General features: G+C 45.1%; 1 non-coding gene and 1 pseudogene across 1 annotated transcript; both read right to left on the reverse strand.

The window, feature by feature from the left end:
• Window positions 1-510: 510 nt before the first annotated feature.
• On the reverse strand, window positions 511-10,468 carry LOC119919564 (annotated as a pseudogene).
• LOC119920222 lies at window positions 10,214-10,351 on the reverse strand. Its single transcript, XR_005447980.1, has one exon. It is a non-coding gene; the product is annotated as a small nucleolar RNA SNORA7 (small nucleolar RNA).
• Window positions 10,469-20,367: the final 9,899 nt, after the last annotated feature.

Here is a 20,367-nt window from a genome sequence, read left to right on the forward strand (position 1 = left end):
GTCGCCTGGAGCGCCAGGAGGCCTGAAGAGATGTTATTTGTCAAAGACTTCTTAGAGACAGACATGCCAACCTGAATGTCTCTGCCATGGTGGGGTCTGGAGTAAGGTAAAACTGAAGAACCAATTGTTACAATAAACAAACATTTCCTTTTCCATATGGGTTGCTGGAATCTTCCCATGCTCCTTTGCTTAGGTATTCAGGTTAGAGAGTCTGAACAAGGGCCTTTGGTCATACAACTCATTGTATTATACCCTCCCAAGTGCTTAGTACAGTGTTCTGTACGCAGTAAACCCTCCAAGGATCCCTCCAGGAATGACCTTTCCCTTGAGTAAAAATACCTTGAATTTCTAGAGAGCTTTGATTTTTCTCTGGAGTATTGTCACATTTTCACTAAACCACACTATCTCATCTGACAGCCATGGAGAAAACAGAGGAACAGACACATAAGAAATGAAAGACAAAACACTTTATTTTGAAAATGAGGGTGGAACTACAATCTCCTTGATGGGATTGGAAGAGAATTCCACCTGCCTCAAGTACCTATATAAATATAACGTTCAACGTTCTTACAAGTGATTAATTTTAAAGATATGTTTTTCAGTGCTTCTTTGCTTTGTTCTTGGTTTCTTATTTAAATAAACTTTAAACATCTATGTAAAACTTTTACCTCTATGGGTATATTCAGGAGAATTCACTTCTCTAGCTTATGGATCATTGTAGTGCTTTCCTTATATTTGCCTATCTTACTAATATTTATTTTAAAACTATAAAGAATGACAACAAATTTGTATGAATAACAGAAAATGAAGTTAAACTTTTAGTTTGCTACTCTCACACTAAGAAACTTAAGCAAGGGAGATTACAGGGCTCTTTCAAAACTTAAAGCTATATCTAGAATGGCTTAACTATTTTTGTTCTGGGATTTCAACTTAATCATAAGCATCTTCACATCTTTGACCTTTTCCGTAGGCCCAGGAAACTCCCTTCAACTCATCAGAGAATATTTATGCTAAATTTCAACCGTGCACATTGAATCATGTCAGTCCATGGTGTCTTCATCTTCTTTGAAACCAGACGGAGAGACATGGGGAGGAAGTTCTACTTGCTTGAACTCTTCTTGGTTTTTAACATGTTGCAAGATTGTTTTCATCATTTTCTCCCGCCTTTGTCTTGAGAAGAGGTTTCTTACAAAACCAGATCTGATCCCAGACTGAGCAGAGAGGCTTGGGGGTAAGATAGAACGGACTGTTGCAAGTCAGCATATCCAGGGGTCTCTTGCTAGAATACTGCTTGTAGTCGGTAATCGGACAGTTTTCCGGGGTTTCGAGATCTTCAGTGATATGATTCTGCTTATCAAAACTTGGGTTTTCATCACCATGCCATTCCAGGACCTCTATGTTGCCACGTTTCTTCAGGATAATTTGGCCCCAAGTCACAGAAACATTTTGAAATTGCTGTAAAGCACCAAACCCTCTGATGCTGTTGACAATCATCAGATTCAGCAGGCCTTCAGGGTGCAATCGACTCAATATCCCTGCCTTCCGAAGATCGGCCACTTCTTGATCAGTTAAATTTTGAAGCATCTTCCAATCCCTTTGCTTTTCTTAAGGAATAATTGTCGCCCCCTTTTTTTTGAGAACTTCCTGGGATCCCCGGAATTCAGGCCCTTTTACTATGTTGCATTTATAGTTGTGCTTCTTGAGGTATTTATCTATGCCACTTTGGAAGAAAAATAGAGAACTGGCTGAAAAATCGGTGCCGTTTTGCTTTTGGATCCCATTGAAAAAGGCCATCAGCAATTGGTTGAGCTCAGCAGGGGGTATTGTGCATATTTCACGAGTTTCAAAAGGCTTAGTGAGTTTGATCCAATCTCTGAACACTTTTATGTCAGTTACGCTTCTAGTTTTCTTGCTAGCTCTTTTACCTGCTTTTATGAGATAAGAGAAACAATGGTGAATGGTTGATAATAACAACAACAACAACAATAATTGTAGTGTATGATAAGTTCTTACTATGCACCAAGCACTGTATTAAGCACTGGGGTAGATACAATGCAATCAGATCTGACACAGTCCCTGTCTCACATGGGGCTCACAGTCCAAGTGCTGAATCTGTACTAGAGAGGAGAGAGTCTGGCTGAAAACCAGACCGTCTTAAAGCCAGGCAAATGACCACCCTAAAGAAGAGACTTTGCTCCTAGATTGTAGAATGAGACATCAGGGCCCCAGTACTTCTTTGAAAAGCATGACTTCTGGAGATAAACAAGGAGAGAAGATGCTGTTTAACTGGAAACCTTTTTTTTTCCTTTTTTTTTTTAACAAGCCTGAGTTAGCAGAACAGCAGCTCATCAGTTTACACTGTGGTACGTTAGCATGGCTCTGCCTCTGGGCTTCTGGAAAAGGATTATAGCGCAGGAACAAACATGTAGTTGTGCAGGGAGAGTGACTCAGACAAAATAGGAAAGGTAGGGTGGGGGCAGAAATGTGAGGAAAGAGAAGACCAGTGCGGTAGGGGGAGTTGAAGGGGAGGGAAGGAGAGTGAGATGTACAAAATACAGAACAAAGCTGACGATGTGTCCTCTAGACTGCAAGCTCTTTGTGAGCAGGGAACCTGTTTACCAACTCTGCTATGTTGTGCTCTCCCAAGCATTTAGTACAAGTGCTCTGCACACGGTAAGTTCTCAATAAATGTGATTGATTAACTGATTGATTGGAGAGGAAATGCTGTGGAGGGGCAGGATATAGCAACAGACTGAGTGTGAAAGGAGAACAAGGATAATGGCAAGGTTACAGGCTTTGGAAACCGGGAGGATGGTAATGTTGTCAACTCCGATGGAAACGTTAGGTAGAGGGGAGGAAGGTTTAGGAGGGAAGATGAGGATTTCAGTTTGGGACATACTGAGCTTGAGTTTCCAGCTGGAGATCAGGGTGGAGGTGTCCCTCGGGCAAATGGAAATGTGAGATTGCAAATGGGGAGAGAGGTTGGGAGCTAATGAGAAAGATTTGGGGGTCATATGCATAGAGGTGGAAGTTGAAACCTGGGAGCAAATGAGCTCCTCAAGGGAGTGAGTATGAAGTGATGAGGGACCCAGAACCAGCCTTGAGGGGCACCCAAAATTAGGGGAGATGGGCATAAGAAAAGGCAGCTATAGAGACTGAGGAAGAGCAGTCTGAGAAACAGAAGTAGGAGAATAATAAGGAGAGAACAGTGTTGTGAGATAGCAATTCTAGGAAGAGGGAGTGGTCCATGGTAACAGGCAGATCAAGGGGAATTAGGGTAGCATAGTGACCACTTGGTGGTCATTGGTGACCTTGGAGAGTGCCATTTTGGAAGTGAAGGGGTAAGAAATCATACTGTAGAGGGTCAAAATGGGAGTTGGAAGAAAGGAGGTAAAGACAGTAGGTGTGTACAACCTGTTTCAGGATTTCAGAACAGGGGAAAAGAGTGATAGCTGGAGAGTGCAGTGGAAACAAGAGAAGGCTTTTTTGAGAATGGGAGAGACTTAAACATGGTTGTGGGTAGAGGAAAAGGAGCCATCAGAGAGTGAGTAATTAAAGCCTATGGTCAGGGAGGAAAGAGGGGTGGGAGCAGATGTTTTTAGAAGGTGAGAGGGAATGGGGTCAGAGGCACAGGTGGAGGGAGTAGGTGGGAGATTTTCTTAAGAGGCACCTGGGAAAGATACAAGAGTGGATGTAGGAGCAGGAGAGAGCTGGGGAGCTCAAGGGGAATAACAAAGTAGTTGGTGAGGTTGTTGGGGTAAGAGATCAGGGTTGGGAGATGGCACCAGGGGTTTCAGGAAGGAATTAGAAGTCTGGAATCATTGGTGGGGAGAATGGGCATGGGAGTCAAAGAAGGAGGATAAGTAATGTTGCTGAGGAGAAGTAACGTTGCTGAGTTTTGTACTGTTTTGGTTGTCTTTTATGGTCAGCTTTCTAGGTTGGGGTAAATGGAGGAGGGATAGATAATAATAATTAATGTGGTGTTTGTTAACCACTATGTGTCAAACTCTGGAACAATAATAATAATAATAATTGTCGTATTTGTTACGTGCTTACTGTGTGCCAAGCACTGTACTAAGTGCTGAGTAGAAAAAAGCAAAATCGGGTTGGACACAGTCCCTGTCCCACATGGGGCTCACAGACTCAATCCCCATTTTACAGATAAGGGAACTGAGTCACAGAGAAGTGAAATGACTTACCCAAGGTCCCACAGCAGACAAGTGGCAGAGTCAGGATTAGAACCCATGCCCTTCTGACTCCCAGGCTCACAACCTAAGTAGGCGGGAGAACAGGCATTGAATCCACGTTTTACATATGAGGTAACTGAGGCACCGAGAAGTTAGGTGACTTGCCCAAGGTCACACAGCAAGTACGTGGTGGGGCTGGGATTAGAACCCAAGTTCTCTGGCCCCCGGACACGTGCTCTTTCCACTAGGCCACACTGCTCCTAGCTAGATGGCCAGAGAACAGTAAACATTGAGCTAGCATAGTTTAACGAATCATCTGTCTGAAGAGCTACCCAAAAGCAAAATGAGGGCTTCTGGAGTCAAAGAAGGAAGCAGGTTGGAGGCTAAGTGGCTTCCTTCTAGAATATTGGGCAGCATCTACTCTGTGAGGGTCTCGCCTAACAAATGCTTTCTTTTTAAAGTCCGAGCCAAACGTTCCTAAACATGTTAATGGTTTTCTAGCAAATAGTTCTAATAAATCGAAAAATGATTTTGTTGTCCCAAGCCCACAACAAGGCGGGGGGGGGGGGGGGGGGGGGGGGGGGGTACCCGATGGACCTGGAGGGCAGAAGCTTCAAAACACAGAAGGAAAACACTTCTTCACTCAGAGGGAAGTGAGCTTATGGAATTTGTTCAAACGGGAGGTAGCTGCAGCCAATTATATCAGTGGATTTGGATAGATTCCCAGATGAGTCTCTTAGTCCCCCGAGCGTGGCTCAGTGGAAAGGGCCCGGGCTTTGGAGTCAGGGGTCATGGGATCGAATCCCAGCTCCGCCACTTGTCAGCTGGGTGACTTTGGGCAAGTCGCTTCACTTCTCCGGGCCTCAGTTCCCTCATCTGTCAAATGGGGATGAAGACTATGAGCCCCCCTTGGGACAACCTGATCACCTTGTATCCTCCCCAGTGCTTAGAACAGTGCTTTGCACATAGTAAGCGCTTAACAAATGCCATTATTATTATTATTATTATTATTATTAGTCTCTTCCTCCCTTCAAGGCCCTACTGAGAGCTCACCTCTTCCAGGAGGCCTTCCCAGACTGACCCCCTCCTTCCTCTCCCCCTCCTCCCCCTCTCCATCCCGCCCGCCTTACCTCCTTCCCTTCCCCACAGCACCTGTATATATGTATATATATGTTTGTACGTATTTATTACTCTATTTATTTTACTTGTACATATCTATTCTATTTATTTTATTTTGTTAATGTGTTTTGTTTTGTTCTCTGTCTCCCCCTTCTAGACTGTGAGCCCACTGTTGGGTAGGGACCGTCTCTATATGTTGCCAACTTGTACTTCCCAAGCGCTTAGTACAGTGCTCTGCACACAGTAAGCACTCAATAAATACGATTGATTGATTGATTGATTGATTGATTAGTCTGTGAGCCCCATGTTGGGCGGGGACTGCGTCAGCTCTGATTATCGCGTATCTACCCCAGTGCTTATTCATTTGTTTATTCATTCAATCGTACGTATTGAGTGCTTTCTGTGTGAAAAGCACTGTTCTAAACGCTTGGGAGAGTACAATATGACAACAGACAGACATATTCCCTGCCCCCAACGAGCTCAAACTCTAAGAGGGGGAGGCTTGGCGCAGATATGTGCTTAATAAATGACATCATTATTATTCATGCATACTGTACTTCCTATGAAGGGAAAAGAAAGAACATTAGAAGACCTGAGAAAGATTTAAATAGGTTCATGGATGATAGGTCTATGATGGGTTACTAGGGGGAAAGGTAGGAATATCTAATGGTCATCCAACACCTGATACCGCCAAGCTTCTTCTGGTGCCCCAGTCAGAGACAGAATCCTAGGCTGGATGGAAGTGCTAAAGTTCTCTGCTCTGGTGACATAAGCGTTCCCCACAGCACTTACGTACGTAGCCATAATTTATTTTAATGTAGGGGGAAGAGGAAGGGGAAGCTCACAGAAACTGAAGTCTGGAACACTTTTAGGTAGCGGGGTAAACTCTGAGCTGGGAGCCACCCACTGCTGCCTGCTGTAGAGGAAAGAGAGAATTGGTCACTTTTCTGTAGCTCTTAAAGCCAGGCAGGAGGAAATCAATCAATCAATTGTATTTAGTATCAATAGTATTTATTGAGCACTTTCTGCGGGAAGAGCACTGGACTAAGCACTTGGGAGAGGACGATACAACAGAATTGGTAGACACGTTCCCTGCCCACAAGGAACTCACAGTCTAGAGGGGGAGGCGGACATGAACTCATAAACGAATAAATTATGGATATGGGCATAAGTGCTGTGGGGCTGAAGGTGGGGTGACTATCAAGTGATAATAATAATAATGCTGGTATTTGTTAAGTGCTTCCTATGCGCCAAGCACTGCTCTAAGCACTGAGGTAGATACAAGGTAATCAGGTTGTCCCACATGTGGCTCATAGTCTTCATCCCCATTTTATAGATGAGGTAACTGAGGCACAGAGAAGTTAAGTGACTTGCCCAAGGTCACACAGCAGACAAGTGGCAGAGTCAGAATTAGAACCCACAACCTCTGACTCCCAAGCCCGGACTCTTTCCACTAAGCCACGCTGCTTCTCAAAGTAAGTGCAAATCAAGTGCTCAAAGGGAACAGATTCAAGTGCATGGTGAGACAGTTGGGGAAAAGAAGAAAGGGCTAGCGATGGACAATTTAAGCCTCCCTCCAGGCCAGGATTTGAGAATTCCAATGAGCTGGGAGACTGTCACCTCTGATCAGTATCTACAAGCCTCATTCTGGAGACACATACCTGGAAGGAAGGGTCAGGTGGGAAGGAGAGTGAGGCATCAGGAAAGCTTACCAGACTGTACAGTTGAAAATTCCTCTGGAACTTTGTTGTCAGGACTGAAGCTGCCAAAAATAGTTGGTGATAACGGCGGGAGTTCGACCACATCAGAGTCCTCGAAAAGCGCGGCCCACTTTGGTTCATTCTTCAGGGAAACAACCTTCAAAATGCGAGGTTGGAGGGGATATGAGGGTGAGTTGGAGACCAAAGAGCTGTCCCTTGAGCTGAAGCAAGGCTGCACTTCAGAGGTACTGGGCTGGTCGTCACTATATTCAGGATGCACCTTGGAGCCTGGGAATTGTCTAGGATTTTCTGCCATTGGCTTGGAATGGAGTGGTGGTGTTTCAGTAGCCATCAGTGGCTCTGGTGCTTCAGTAGCCATCAGTGGCTCTGGTGCTTCAGTAGCCATCAGTGGCTCTGGTGCTTCAGTAGCCATCAGTGGCTCTGGCAGATCTGCTTTCAAGTTGCCTTGTAAGTGTTTCAGGCTGCTCTCATTGTTTTCTGGAGTGTCCTTCTGAAGACAGGAGATGGAAATATTCCCTGGAACTCCAGAATCAGTACTCGAGTTGTCCGAGACCTTTTCACCACTGTCAGCTCTACTCACTACTGGATCTATAATCATGACTTGTGGATTCAGCCCTTCTCTTTGATTTCTTACATAATAATGATCCACCGGCTTGGCTCTAAAGGACTCTTGGATGTTCCAGCTGGCCTTTACCTCCTGGGCTCCCTCAATCACTTCTTGGTTTGGACTCTGAATAACAATGCAAGGCAGAAAACTGGAACACTTGACGGAGCTGGTCTGAAGCATTCCGGTACTCAAACATTCTTTCTGTGAAGATGTTTGGCCTAGTAGTGCGGTGGTCACCTCTGCCCTTCTCTCTGGCTTCTGTTTGATAGATGGATTCTGGGATTCTGTAGAGTCAGTGGTCGTGGGAGTTGTTTCAACCAATGGAGCCAACTTGAATTTCTTTTTTGATCCACCCTGCTCCTGCCAGACAGAGGCAGGACGTCTTTTCCGGGCTCCTTGAGTAGATGTCTGTTCTTCCATGAGTTTGTAGGCCAGAGGTCCACAGGGCCAGTTGTAGGCATGTCCGGCTTCACAGATCCACAGAGCAGATTTCCCTCTAGGAATATTCTCCTTATTGTGAATGACTTCTAAGGTCGGCAGCTTTTTGCAAATCATTCCATGTGTGTGGGCCCAGGCCACCAAATTGCACAGGTCGGATGTGGTGGAGCCTGATTTGGCTCCTTTTTCATAAGTACTCTCTTCCTGAAAAAGGACTTCCAGTTAGAATGAATGTCCTAGAAACTGAGTGAGGGTAGGGACTGATTGTGGAATCGTCATCTATTTTAAAATCACTATAAGCAAGAGAGGTTCTCTCTAGGTATCTATTTACCCTCCCTCCTCCCCTCCTTCCCCCAGCCCCGCTCCCCACCCCCCATAGCCCATATCTCCCTCAGGGCACTTACACTTAACACTAACACCCAAACTTTTACCCTTGGGTAAGGATGTGGTATCCATGAACATGGATCTCCATTTCATGACCAAAAACTCAGCCCACCAGGAGCATTGGCCCTAATTCACGAATCAAATCAAAGAGCTAAGGTAAAATGTAGTTACTGTGGCAACAATGGTTGATGGGGGTCTACAAGCAAACAAAGCCTTTTTTAAAAAATTTTGGTCTATCTTACCAATGTACATTATGTTTGAAGGTACCCTCTCTAAGTGAACACAGAAAAAAGGTCTGTGTCACGACCCAGTTATTTGCAGAATGAGTTCAATACTCTTTCAATCTAAACTAACAGCTTTGTCCCAGGAAAGTGCTCTGTCATGTGGACAAAATGCTTCATCAGTAGACATGAAAGCATTTGCAGCTCTTCATTTTAAAATAAATCTGCCTCACGAGGAAGAGACCCAAGCACAATGGGTGCTCCAAAAGCCTTTGAAGTACTTTATTAAAATGGCTAATATGGATGTGCCCATGGTCCTCTTGTTTATTTTCCTTTCTGGCTTCTTTGTTTCCTCTGGGTGGGAGCTGAAAGGACAACAGCAGGGCAAGGCAAATCACATGCTATTATTGCATTTGTCCCAGCACGTAATTTCATGTGCTTTCAGTGGGAAAGGTCTAATGTAGTGTTTTCAGCCACACTCCCACAGTTGGAGGGCAGAGTTTGTGGAGGAGACATCTTTTTTAGAGGAGGTTTTCCACTCCAAAGCTTGGTCTGAAAACCAAAACCCTCCCTTCAGAAGCCCTCCTGCCCCAAACCTCCCCCTGAAAATCGACCCCACCTCTTTGCAGACAGATAGGACCTGACCACACACCAAAGTTTCGACTGAATGACTGACTCCAGAATTCCCAGATGATGCATGTTGTACTACCAGCCAAACAACCAGCAGTGAGGTAATGGGGGAGCGGAGAAAAAGGTGGGTTAGGGGAGTTGGGGAGAGGCAGAGGATGGAATCAGAGTCAGTCGCAGAGAAAGGTTCTGTTAGTGGTCTTGGAACAAGTGGTGGTTTGCGGCACCATACGAGTGGGATGCATTGCGAGGTCCCAGGTAGAGTCACACAAAATGGCATTTGGGCCCAAATATATGATCTTGGTGTAGCAGTAGAACAAAATCCTAGGGCATCAAGGGGCATCATGCCATTGACCCATGACCAGGGTCAGGGGAGGAGGAAGGGCTCAAGAGGCTTCAGGAACAAAGATGTAGTTCTGAGACTTGTAATTCTGGGACTAGGATCTGTACATTGTAAATGCCTGGGCATTTTTGCAGTTCATTGAAAAACTCCAAGACTTTTAGGGCACAATCCCTCAAAGCAGACAGGGTTCTCTAGGGCCATGAATGGGCCCCCTAAAATCTCAGGGGACCTGGGGCAACCATACCAGCTGCCCTCTGATAATTTGACTTCTGTCTGCCGTACAAGCTGGTGATAGGTAGTTCCAGCTTTCCCTAGATCGCCTAGGGAAATGGTCCTGAAAAACTCAAACTCTCAAAGAACCCTCTTGTCTTCCCATAATGACACCATGGCCCCATCTCTCCCAGAATGCCCTGCCTCCATTTGCAATCGTTCTGGTAGTGTATCCATAGAGTTTTCTTGGTAAAAATGTGGAAGCGGTTTACCATTGCCTCCTTCCACACAGTAAACTTGACTCTCCACCCTCGACTCTCTCCCATGACGCTGCTGCCCAGCACAGGTGACTTTTTACTTGTAGCAGATTGTCTTCCACTCACAAGCCACTGGCCAAGCTAGGAATGGAATGGGTATGCCTCTGCTTGACTCTCCTTCCCATAGTCGAGACTGGTAGAGTACTGGAAACTCTCCAGGTGCGACCCTGAGAGAGGCAAAACACCCTCCATACCCATGAAATAGGAAATGGACTCACCATTCTGCTGGTTTTCAGTGGAGAGAACCAGGCTACAATTGGTCGTCAGAGAGAGTCTCAATCTGTTTGGTGGCTGGAAAGTAGCCCTTGATTTCTTTCTCTGTTCCTAAGAGAATTCACCTTGGTTAGTCATTATTCGGATTACTAAAAGCAGACTTGTTTCTCAAAGGCACAGCAACGTGAACACAACCATGTGGACAAAAGAAGCCCTTTGAAGACCCAGTGAAGCACAACCTCACACAGTGGGATGTAGTTGAGAGTTGCTGGGCGATAACAGCGATGGACAGGCTAGTGGGTGGCAATCTCCAACTGGGTGGCTCTTTTGGGGTAAAGGGCACAGACAGGCCTTGATTGAAGGGTGGTGGGGGCAGAATCAATAACAGTGCCAGGCATTGCAAATAGCCCCTGTAGCCACAGGGCAATTTCTCAGAATGTGCAGGATGAAGGGGCTGTTGGTCAGCCTTTTCAGCCACTCCTGCACACTGGACACAGATCACTGCCTGTGATATTATTATCTTCAAACACATAAGAGAGTAAAATATCCATCAACAAAATTAATGCTGGTAAATGAAAGTTAGGTTTCTACCAAGAAAACAGAAATCAGAACTCTGGAAAGAAAGCTTGACTTCACTCTGGAAATATCTGCCTCTACTAGTAGGTCCTCATTGACTGATTGATTGATTGATTGATGGTTCTGAGAACAAATAGGAAGACAGTCACTTATAGAAAGAACTGTCCTTTGTTTTGAAGATGGCAGTGCTGTTGGGGAAACTATATTCATGGGTGGGAGGGTTACACTGAGACTCTCTTGCACACGGTGCCCATTAAAATACAGTCCTGCCCTTTTACTGGCCCCTTGCCATTCAGAGTAAGCATTGCTTAGACACCAATACTTAAGAGAGGAAATGTACGTCTTACCACCAGCAGGAAAAGCACTTGGATTTGTGAAGTCTAAATGACCAAATGTGGAGTTGAGCCAGACACCAGCTCTCATTAAATATAGCAAGGGTTTAGTGATGGGAAATAAGTCCACTTAGTCTTCACCCCAGTGTCACCTAAAATCACTTTCCCAGCACCTTCCACCTGAACCTATTCTCCGCCTCCTTCAATTCCTCCTTCTTCTCAACATCATCAGTATTTATTGAACACCTACTGTTTGCAGAGGCCTATAGAAGGCACTTGTGAGCATACAGTAAAAAGAAAAGACACAATCTCTGGGCCCTTGAGGGATTTACAATCCATGCAGTAAGTGCTCAATAAATACCATTGTTGCTGCTGCTGCTGCTGCTGCTGATGATGATGATGATAAGTGGTTTTGAGAGTGGCTTTTTCATTCATTCATTCAATGGTATTTATTGAGCGCTTACTGTGTGCAGGGCACTGTACTAACTGCTTGGGAAGTACAAGTTGGCAACATATAGAGACGGTCCCTACCCAACAGTGGGCTCACAGTCTAGAAGGGGGAGACAGAGAACAAAACAAAACATATTAACAAAATAAAATAAATATAATAAATATGTACAAGTAAAATAAATAGAGTAATAAATATGTCCAAACATATATACATATGTACAGGTGCTGTGGGGAAGGGAAGGAGGTAAGATGAGGGGGACAAGGGGGAGAGGAAGGAGGGGGCTCAGTCTGGGAAGGCCTCCTGGAGGAGGTGAGCTCTCAGTAGGGCCTTGAAGGGAGGAAGAGAGATAGCTTGGCGGATGGTTAGAGGGAGGGCATTCCAGGCCAGGGGGGTGACGTGTATCCACCCCAGCGCTTAGAACAGTGCTTGGCACATAGTAAGCGCTTAACAAATACTATTTTATTATTATTATTATTATTGTTTCTTGCCCCGCACAAAGATGGCGCAGGTAGCTTGGAGGGAGGGAGGGAGGTTTTGAGATGGAAGTCCCAAAATAAAATGATTAACCGTTTTTTACATGAGAGCTGAGTCCGTGATGTAAGTGAAAGCTAGCCAAGTGTGAAAAAAAAACCATGTTTCAAAAATCCAAACGCTTGAGCTGATTGCCATGAGTAAGTACTTTCCCGGGATTTTAGGGCCAGTCTGCACAATGCCATAGTTCCCACCAGAGGGTGCTCTAATCTAGCAGTGCTGAAACGTGGCTCAGGACTAGACTGGTGATTTAATCGCTCAGCCAGTGGTGTTTATTGAGCGCTTACTGTGTGCAGGAGCACTCAACGAAGCGCTTGGGAGAGCACACTATACCACAGGAAGTGGCTTTTAACTTGAACAAAATAAGTTCAGCTGAGTCCAAAAGCCTTTCCATTATAATTCCAATGTGTGAGGCTTTCATAAATTAAGCAAATGTTTGTCTTGCCAAGCCTTGACTGTAAAGTTCTCCACCCAAACTCATTCTTTCAAGTCTCAAAAATTTCAGCCATTGTTTCTAAAGGTCTTTTAAAATGAATAGTCAATTTATACTTTGCCCCAGCCATGAAAGTGAATTCCAGCCAAGGGCTCAAAGCCTACGAGGAATCAAGCAATGAACCTAGTGAACATCAGGGCACAGACTTAATAATAATTCACGCCACACTGCTATGTTCTAATTCCTTTCATTTTTAAGGGATTGTGAAAGGACCCTGAGTTTATTTGCTTTAGGGGAAGCAGTGTGGCTCAGTGGAAAGAGCCCGGGCTTTGGAGTCAGAGGTCATCGGTTCAAATCCCGGCTCCGCCACTTGTCAGCTGTGTGACTTTGGGCAAGTCACTTCACTTCTCTGGGCCTCGGTTCCCTCATCTGTAAAATGGGGATTAAGACTGTGAGCCCCCCTGTGGGACCACCTGATCACCTTGTAAACTCCCCAGCGCTTAGAACACTGCTTTGCACATAGTAAGCGCTTAATAAATGCCATTATTTAGGTCCTAACAATGTTTGAGAGCAATTTACAAGACTGTTTTCCCAGAGATGATGATGATGAGGGTGACAATGAAGATGTCTTGAATTTATATAGCACTTTTATTTTTCCAAAGTGCTTCCACATCAGTCATCGCCCTTTCCCTCCCTACCCGTGTGAGGTAGGAAGAGGCAGGTATTATCCACCCTCCACCATTTACAGGGGTGGAAACTGAGGCACAGAGAAGTTAAATGATTAAGACCACATGGCCTTGCAGGGATATAGCTAAGACTTGTTAGACCGGTCTTCTGACTCTCAGACCCAAGCTTTCTGGTCTACCAGATAGCCTTTTTACATACTAGATTCTTGGTGTTAGGTTTGAAATCATTGATCCAAAAAAAGTGAAACAGGCTAATAATCTACAGAAATGTCCTTTCTTTTCAAAGATGGTGCCACTGACCATTTACTTTGACTTGTTTGGTGGAAAAGATTCATGTGTAACCGTTTCCCTGTACTATGTACATGAAAAACCTATGTTTGAAGCAGTTAAACCCTTCTGAAGACCCACCTTCTTTCTAACTAATCCCTCACCTTCCTAATCATGCCATCCCCTCAGTCACCTCAGCACTCTTAAAAGTACTCATTTGTTTATTTATCCACTTGTTTTTATTGTATAGATCTACTCTTATGCTCTTATTTAATTACTGTAGATTCATTCATGACTACTTGTCTTCTCCATTAGACTGTGGAATCCTTGAGGGCAGGGATCATATCTAGCTGTCTGTTCCCCAAGTGGTTGGTATAGTGCTCACTCAGTCAGTAGTATTTATTGAGCCCCTACTGTGTGCAAAGCACTGTATTAGGCACTTGGGTGAGTACAATATAATTAATGGACATGACCCCTGCCCTCAAGGATCTTACAATCTAGCAGGGGAGACAGACACTAAAATAAATATGTGCATAAATGATGGGGGTGGGGTTGGGGAGAAGGGTAAGTACCCAAGTGCCTGGGTGACACAAGTGCTGAAGTATGAGTGTACTCTCCCAACCGCTTAGTCCAGTGCTCTGCACACAGTGAGTGCTCAATAAATACAATCAATTGATTGGTTTAGTTATGGGGGAATAAGAGAGGGGAGATGAGAGGTCAATCAGGGAAGGCCTCCCAGGAGGGGAGGGGATTTCACAAGGGCTGTAGGAGGGAAGGCATGCACAAGCAAGAGTTCAGACAGTGAGTAGATTATCTTGAAAGTCACTTAAGAGGGGGAGCTGGGAGAAGAGACTGGATAAGTAGGAGGGAGAGAGCTGTACAAAATGGATGTTGCTGTTGTTACTGATACTGATGCGAACTATACAAAGGGTTCAAAATCATTCTAAAAAGCAAGAAATGTCCAGCCACTTTTTATTGTATTAAGTAAATCACCAAACCCCACTAATTTCAATGGATTTTTTTTCTGCCTAGAATCATTTGTAATGATAATCTTAGCCGAGAGAACAGAACAAATTCTCGGATCTTTCCAATTTTTAGAAACAAGTTGACTGAGATTCAGTGATCACTTAATCCTGACTTTAACTGATAAAAGCCCCTTAAGTCAAAGCAGGGGCCTACCCCTCCCTGAATTCATCCTGTACAGACCATTTAACAACAAATAGGCCAAACCTACCCTGCTCTGAAATGCCTGAAATACCTTGAACACAACGACTTTAGTTACAGTCCAGGTCCCGATGTCACCTTTTTGGAAATTCTTTCCAGATGGCTAGTGCCACACTGGTTGAAACATGATTTGGTTGAGAATGAAATGACCTCTACCTAATTACTTGGGGATGAACTGTAAAGTCCTTGCGAGCTGGACTCATGCCTACCAACTGCATGGTATTGTACTTTCCCAAGTGCTTAGTACAGTGCTCTGCACACAGTAATTGCTCAGTAAATACCATTGATTGATTAATGGGGGACGAGGGGGCAGTGCCTTTCCCCCCAGGTTCCCAACAGTTGCTGGAGGCTAACAAACGGTCCCCGTGGCTCTCTAGGTCAGACTCCCAGCCTTGTTTAACCGGAGCTCCGATAAAACCTAAGAACTTCTAGTCTAAGAGTTTCCGAATGGGGCAGACAAGCCTGAAGATCAGGTCTTTTTTACCCATTAGCATTTCAAAACCAACCTGACTCCCTCAAGCCCTATCCCTCTTGCTCCTCACCCCCAAGTCCCACCCTTTCTGTTTCCAGCCTTGCAATGAAAAGTTGGCACCCATATCTATATTTTGAAATTCCACTAGAACCCAGCAGGAGGACTAGAAACAGAGGGTAGGGGGCAAGATTAGTAGGGGCTAGGGGGTGTGGTGGAGGGGAGTATACACAAGGCAGGTTTCCCTAAATTCCTCCAAGAATTGCAGGTTTGGGGTGATTATGGTTGGGTTTTCCTTACTAGGTTTGGATAGAGAAAACTGGCCTACAAATCTCAGGCCAAATGTTTCCAAACCACATCGATTTCCAGCCAAGTAGATGGCCTCACTTTAAAAACAGTCAACTTCCTCAGGCCAGAGGCATTTCTGGTTCATGCAAAGAGTCCCTCTTGCCCCAGGTGAGGAACATTTAGGTTCTGTAACCTGAAAATAGTATGACTTCTTTCTCTCGCGGAAGTTTCAGAAGTTGCAATGTGGCCCTGTCCCAAGGGAGTCAAACAGTGAAGCTGTTTTCTGTGCCATCACTCTTCAGGAACATTGAAAACAGTCTCTGCATCATTAAGGAGCTAAGGAGTCCATTGAATGTCAACAGCTGCCTCTGGGAAGGCGCCATTCAATCCCGGGACCCTTACCTTTTCGACTTAATTGGCCTGGGAACAAATGCAGCTTTGATTCAAGGAGGAAATCTTCGCTTGGAGTCTAATGCAGATGAGGCCCAGGAGAATGATGTCTTTATTGGACAGCCTGGCAGGGCCAGCCCTTGTGAGAATTGGAGTTCACGCAAGGGAGCCACACTGGTGTTCTCTTATTTTTTTCTGATGGAAGCATATGACAATCACAGGGATCTGTATTGTTCTGCAGGGGCAATAATCAAGGTTTGGCCGAGACGCAATGAATGCCATGAATTAACAGAAGTGGTCTAGTGGAAATGGCATGTGTCTAGGAGTCAGGAGATTGGGTTCTAGTCCTAACACTGTCAGGGGCCTGCTGTGTGGTCTTGGGCAAGTTATTTAACCTCTCTGAACCTCATCTGTCAAATGGGGATAATAATAGCTGCATTTCCCTCCCTCAGGAGTCAGGGGTCTGAGGTCTAGTCCTAACTCTAGACTGTGAGCCCGTTGTTGGGTAGGGACCGTCTCTATACGTTGCCAACTTGTACTTCCCAAGCACTTAGTACAGTGCTTTGCACACAGTAAGCGCTCAATAAATACGATTGAATGAATGAATGAATGAATTCTGCCCCTGGCCTGCTGTATGATCTTGGGCAAATTACTTAACCTCTCTGAACCTCATCTGTAAAATGAGGATTATAATAACTGCCTCTTCCTCACAGGGATGTTGTGAGGACAAAGTGAGATAACTACTGTGAAAACGCTTTGGAATCATAAAAGTGCTGTTCAAATTCACGGTACTACTGTGACCTCCAAAACATAAACAGAGTCATATAAGTTCATTTCTCTGTAATGATGATGGTATTTGTTAAGTGCTTACTATGTGTCAAGCATTGTTCTAAGCGTTGGGGTGGATACAACCTAGTCAGGCTGGACACAGTCCCTGTCCCACATGGAGCTCACAGTCTTAATCCCCATTTAGATGAGGTAACTGAGGCCCAGAGAAGTGAAGTGACTTGCCCAAGGTCACACTGCCTTGGGGAATAATAATGGCAGTGTGCATTAAACACTCACTATGTACCAAGCACTGTGGTAGATACAAGATACAATATCCATTCCTTATCCCACATGGAGCGCACAGTCTAGAGGAGAGAGAATGGGTACTGAACCCCCAGCTTACAGATGAAGAAACTGAGGCACAGAGAAGTTAAGTGACTTGCCCAAGGTCACACAGCAGGTAAGTGGCACAGCTGGAATTCGAACCCAGGTCCTCTGACTCCCAGGCCTGTGCTTTTTCCACTAGGCAATGTCGCTTTCTTAGGGAAGAAACATGTTCTATAGAAGAAGAAAGTAGCATTAATTGAAATTGCTAAGAGATTGGTTAGAGTGGCACTTGGTACGCTAATATCTTGAAAACCAAGCAGAATCAGCGGGATCCTATTAAAATTCATCACTTTCCCAGAATCTGAGACTAGTCAAAATGATGTAACTTTTGCTGCCAATAGGCCATATTTTGTGTAAAAGTTTAACAGATACACAAATAAGGATGCCATTCTTTCTGATAAGGTGGAGGTCCCATCAGTACTTCCTTTGTATTTATTAGTAGAAGCCGATCCTTATACACTTCTGAATTAAAAAAAAAGACTAGCTCAGATAAGATTCAGCTATTTGTTATTTTCTCACAGAGAATTCTCTCAAGGAAATTGGAAGAATGTGTGTGTGTGTGTGTGTGTGTGTGTGTGTGTGTGTGTGTGTGTGTGTGTGTGTGTGTGTATGGGTGGCTGAGGGAGTGTGGTGGTGGCGTTGTGTGGGCCGGGGCTGGGGGACTGTAAATTAACAAAGAGGGCAATACACATGTCAGTCCGAATAAGCATCCTCCATTGATAGTCATATGGGTAATGAATTTGACATTAGCTAGTAGAATGCTCAACTATGAAATAGTTAACCTTATTTTGGCTCCCTGCGATACCCAAAAGACAAAAATGCTATCTTTAGAGTTACTGATCAAGATGAAGCAGAAAAGTTCACATTTCTCTTGAACTTTCTGGCTAAACAGCTGGCTGCATACTATTAAAAGTATTTCTGTATTTTCAAAGTCTCAAATCATCATCTTTCATTTAAAACAAGGGAGAACCCAGCACACTTTACAGGACAAAGTGCAGGGAAGCAGTGTGGCCTAGTGGTAAGAGCACAGGCCTGGGAGTCAGAGGACCTAGGCTCTCATCCCAGCTAGGCCACTTGCCGGCTGTGTGACCTTGGATAAATCATTTCACTTCTCTGTGACTCAGTTTCCTCATCTGTAGAGTGGGGATTCAATACCTCTTCTCCCCCTCAGTCTGTGAGCCCCATGTAGGACAGGGACTTTGTCCAGCCTGTTATAATAATAACAGTGAGCCTACTGTTGGGTAGGGACAGTCTCTATATGTCTCTATATGTTGCCAACTTGTACTTCCCAAGCGCTTAGTACAGTGCTCTGCACACAGTAAGCGCTCAATAAATACAATTGATTGATTGATTAATAATAGAATTTGTTAAGCACTTACTATGTGCCAAACACTGTTCTAAGGGTTGGGGTAGATACAAGATAATCAGGTTGTCCCATGTGGGGCTCACAGTCTTAATCCCCATTTTACAGATGAGGGAACTGAGGCACAGAGAAGTTGTCAGTTCCCTCATCTGTAAAATGGGGATGAAGACGGTGAGCCCCACCTGGGACAACCTGATCACCTGGTATCCACCCCCCAGCGCTTGGAACGGTGCTTTGCACATAGTAAGCGCTTAATAAATGCTATTATTAGTATTATTATATCGGCTGTGTGACTTTGGGCAAGTCAATTCACTTCTCTGTGCCTCAGTTCCCTCATCTGTAAAATGGGGATGAAGACGGTGAGCCCCACCTGGGACAACCTGATCACTTTGTATCCCCCCCAGCGCTTGGAGCGGTGCTTTGCACATGGTAAGCGCTTCACAAATACCATCACTATTATTATTACTGGGATTTGTTAGGCGCTTACTGTGTGCTGAGCGCTGTTCTGGGCGCTGGGGTAGATACAAGGTCATCCTGTCCCACATGGGGCTCACAGTCTTCCAACAGGGGCTGGGGGTGGGATAGGGATGGGTCCCCTGTTTGGAGAAGCAGTGTTGCCTAGTGGGTAGAGCCGAGGCCTGGGAGCCAGAAGGACCTGGGTTCTAATCCCGGCTCCGCCGCCTGTCTGCTGGGTGATCTTGGGCAAGTCACTTCCCTTCTGGGCCTCAGTTCCCTCATCTGGAAAATGGGGATGAAGACCGTGAGCCCCACGGAGGACAGGGACTCGGTCCAACCTGATTAGCTTGGATCCACCCCAGTGTTTAGTGCTTGACACATAGTAAGTGCTTAAATACTATAATTATGACTATTATTATTCATAATAATTTCCATATTACAGGCGAGGTCACTGAGGCACCGAGAATAATAATAATAGTAATAATTGTGGCTTATTCTGGGGGAATCTCCACATGGCCGGCAGGGAAGCAGCGTGGCTCTGTGGAAAGAGCCCGGGATTTGGAGTCAGAGGTCATGGGTTCAAATCCCGGCACCGCCAACTGTCAGCTGTGTGACTTTGGGCAAGTCACTTCACTTCTCTGGGCCTCAGTGACCTCATCTGGAAAATGGGGATTAAGACTGGGAGCCCCCCGTAGGACAACCCGATCACCTTGTAACCTCCCCAGAGCTTAGAACAGTGCTTTGCACATGGTAAGCGCTTAATAAATGCCATCATTATTATTATTATTCTGGGCCTCAGTTCCCTCATCTGGAAAATGGGGATGAAGACTGGGAGCCCCACAGGGGGGAAGGAATCGGATCCAACCCGATTAACTTGTACCCACCCCAACGCTTAGTAAAGTGCCTGGCGCATAGTAAAGTGCCTGGCTGCTTTACATGAGAAGCAGCGTGGCTCGGTGGAAAGAGCCCGGGCTTGGGAGCCAGAGGTCATGGGTTCTAATCCCAGTTTAGATTAGAACTTCTCTGGGCCTTAGCTACCACATCTGGAAAATGGGGATTAAGACTGTGAGCCCCCCCATGGGACAACCTGATCACCTTGTAACCTCCCCAGCACTTAGAACAATGCTTTGCACATAGTAAGCGCTTAACAAATGCCATTATTATTATTATTATTATTAATATTATTATTGTTACACAGCTGATAAGTGGCAGAGCCGGGATTAGAACCCTCGACCTCTGACACCCAAGCCCGTGCTCTTTCCACTAAGCCACGCTGCTTCTCCCCACCTACCCCACTGCTTAGTAAAGTGCTTGACACAGAGTAAGAGCCTAACACATGCCATAATCGTTATTATTAAA

This window comes from Tachyglossus aculeatus, chromosome X1 (genome assembly GCF_015852505.1).
Source record: "Tachyglossus aculeatus isolate mTacAcu1 chromosome X1, mTacAcu1.pri, whole genome shotgun sequence".
In the NCBI taxonomy this organism is placed as follows: Eukaryota; Metazoa; Chordata; class Mammalia; order Monotremata; family Tachyglossidae; genus Tachyglossus; species Tachyglossus aculeatus.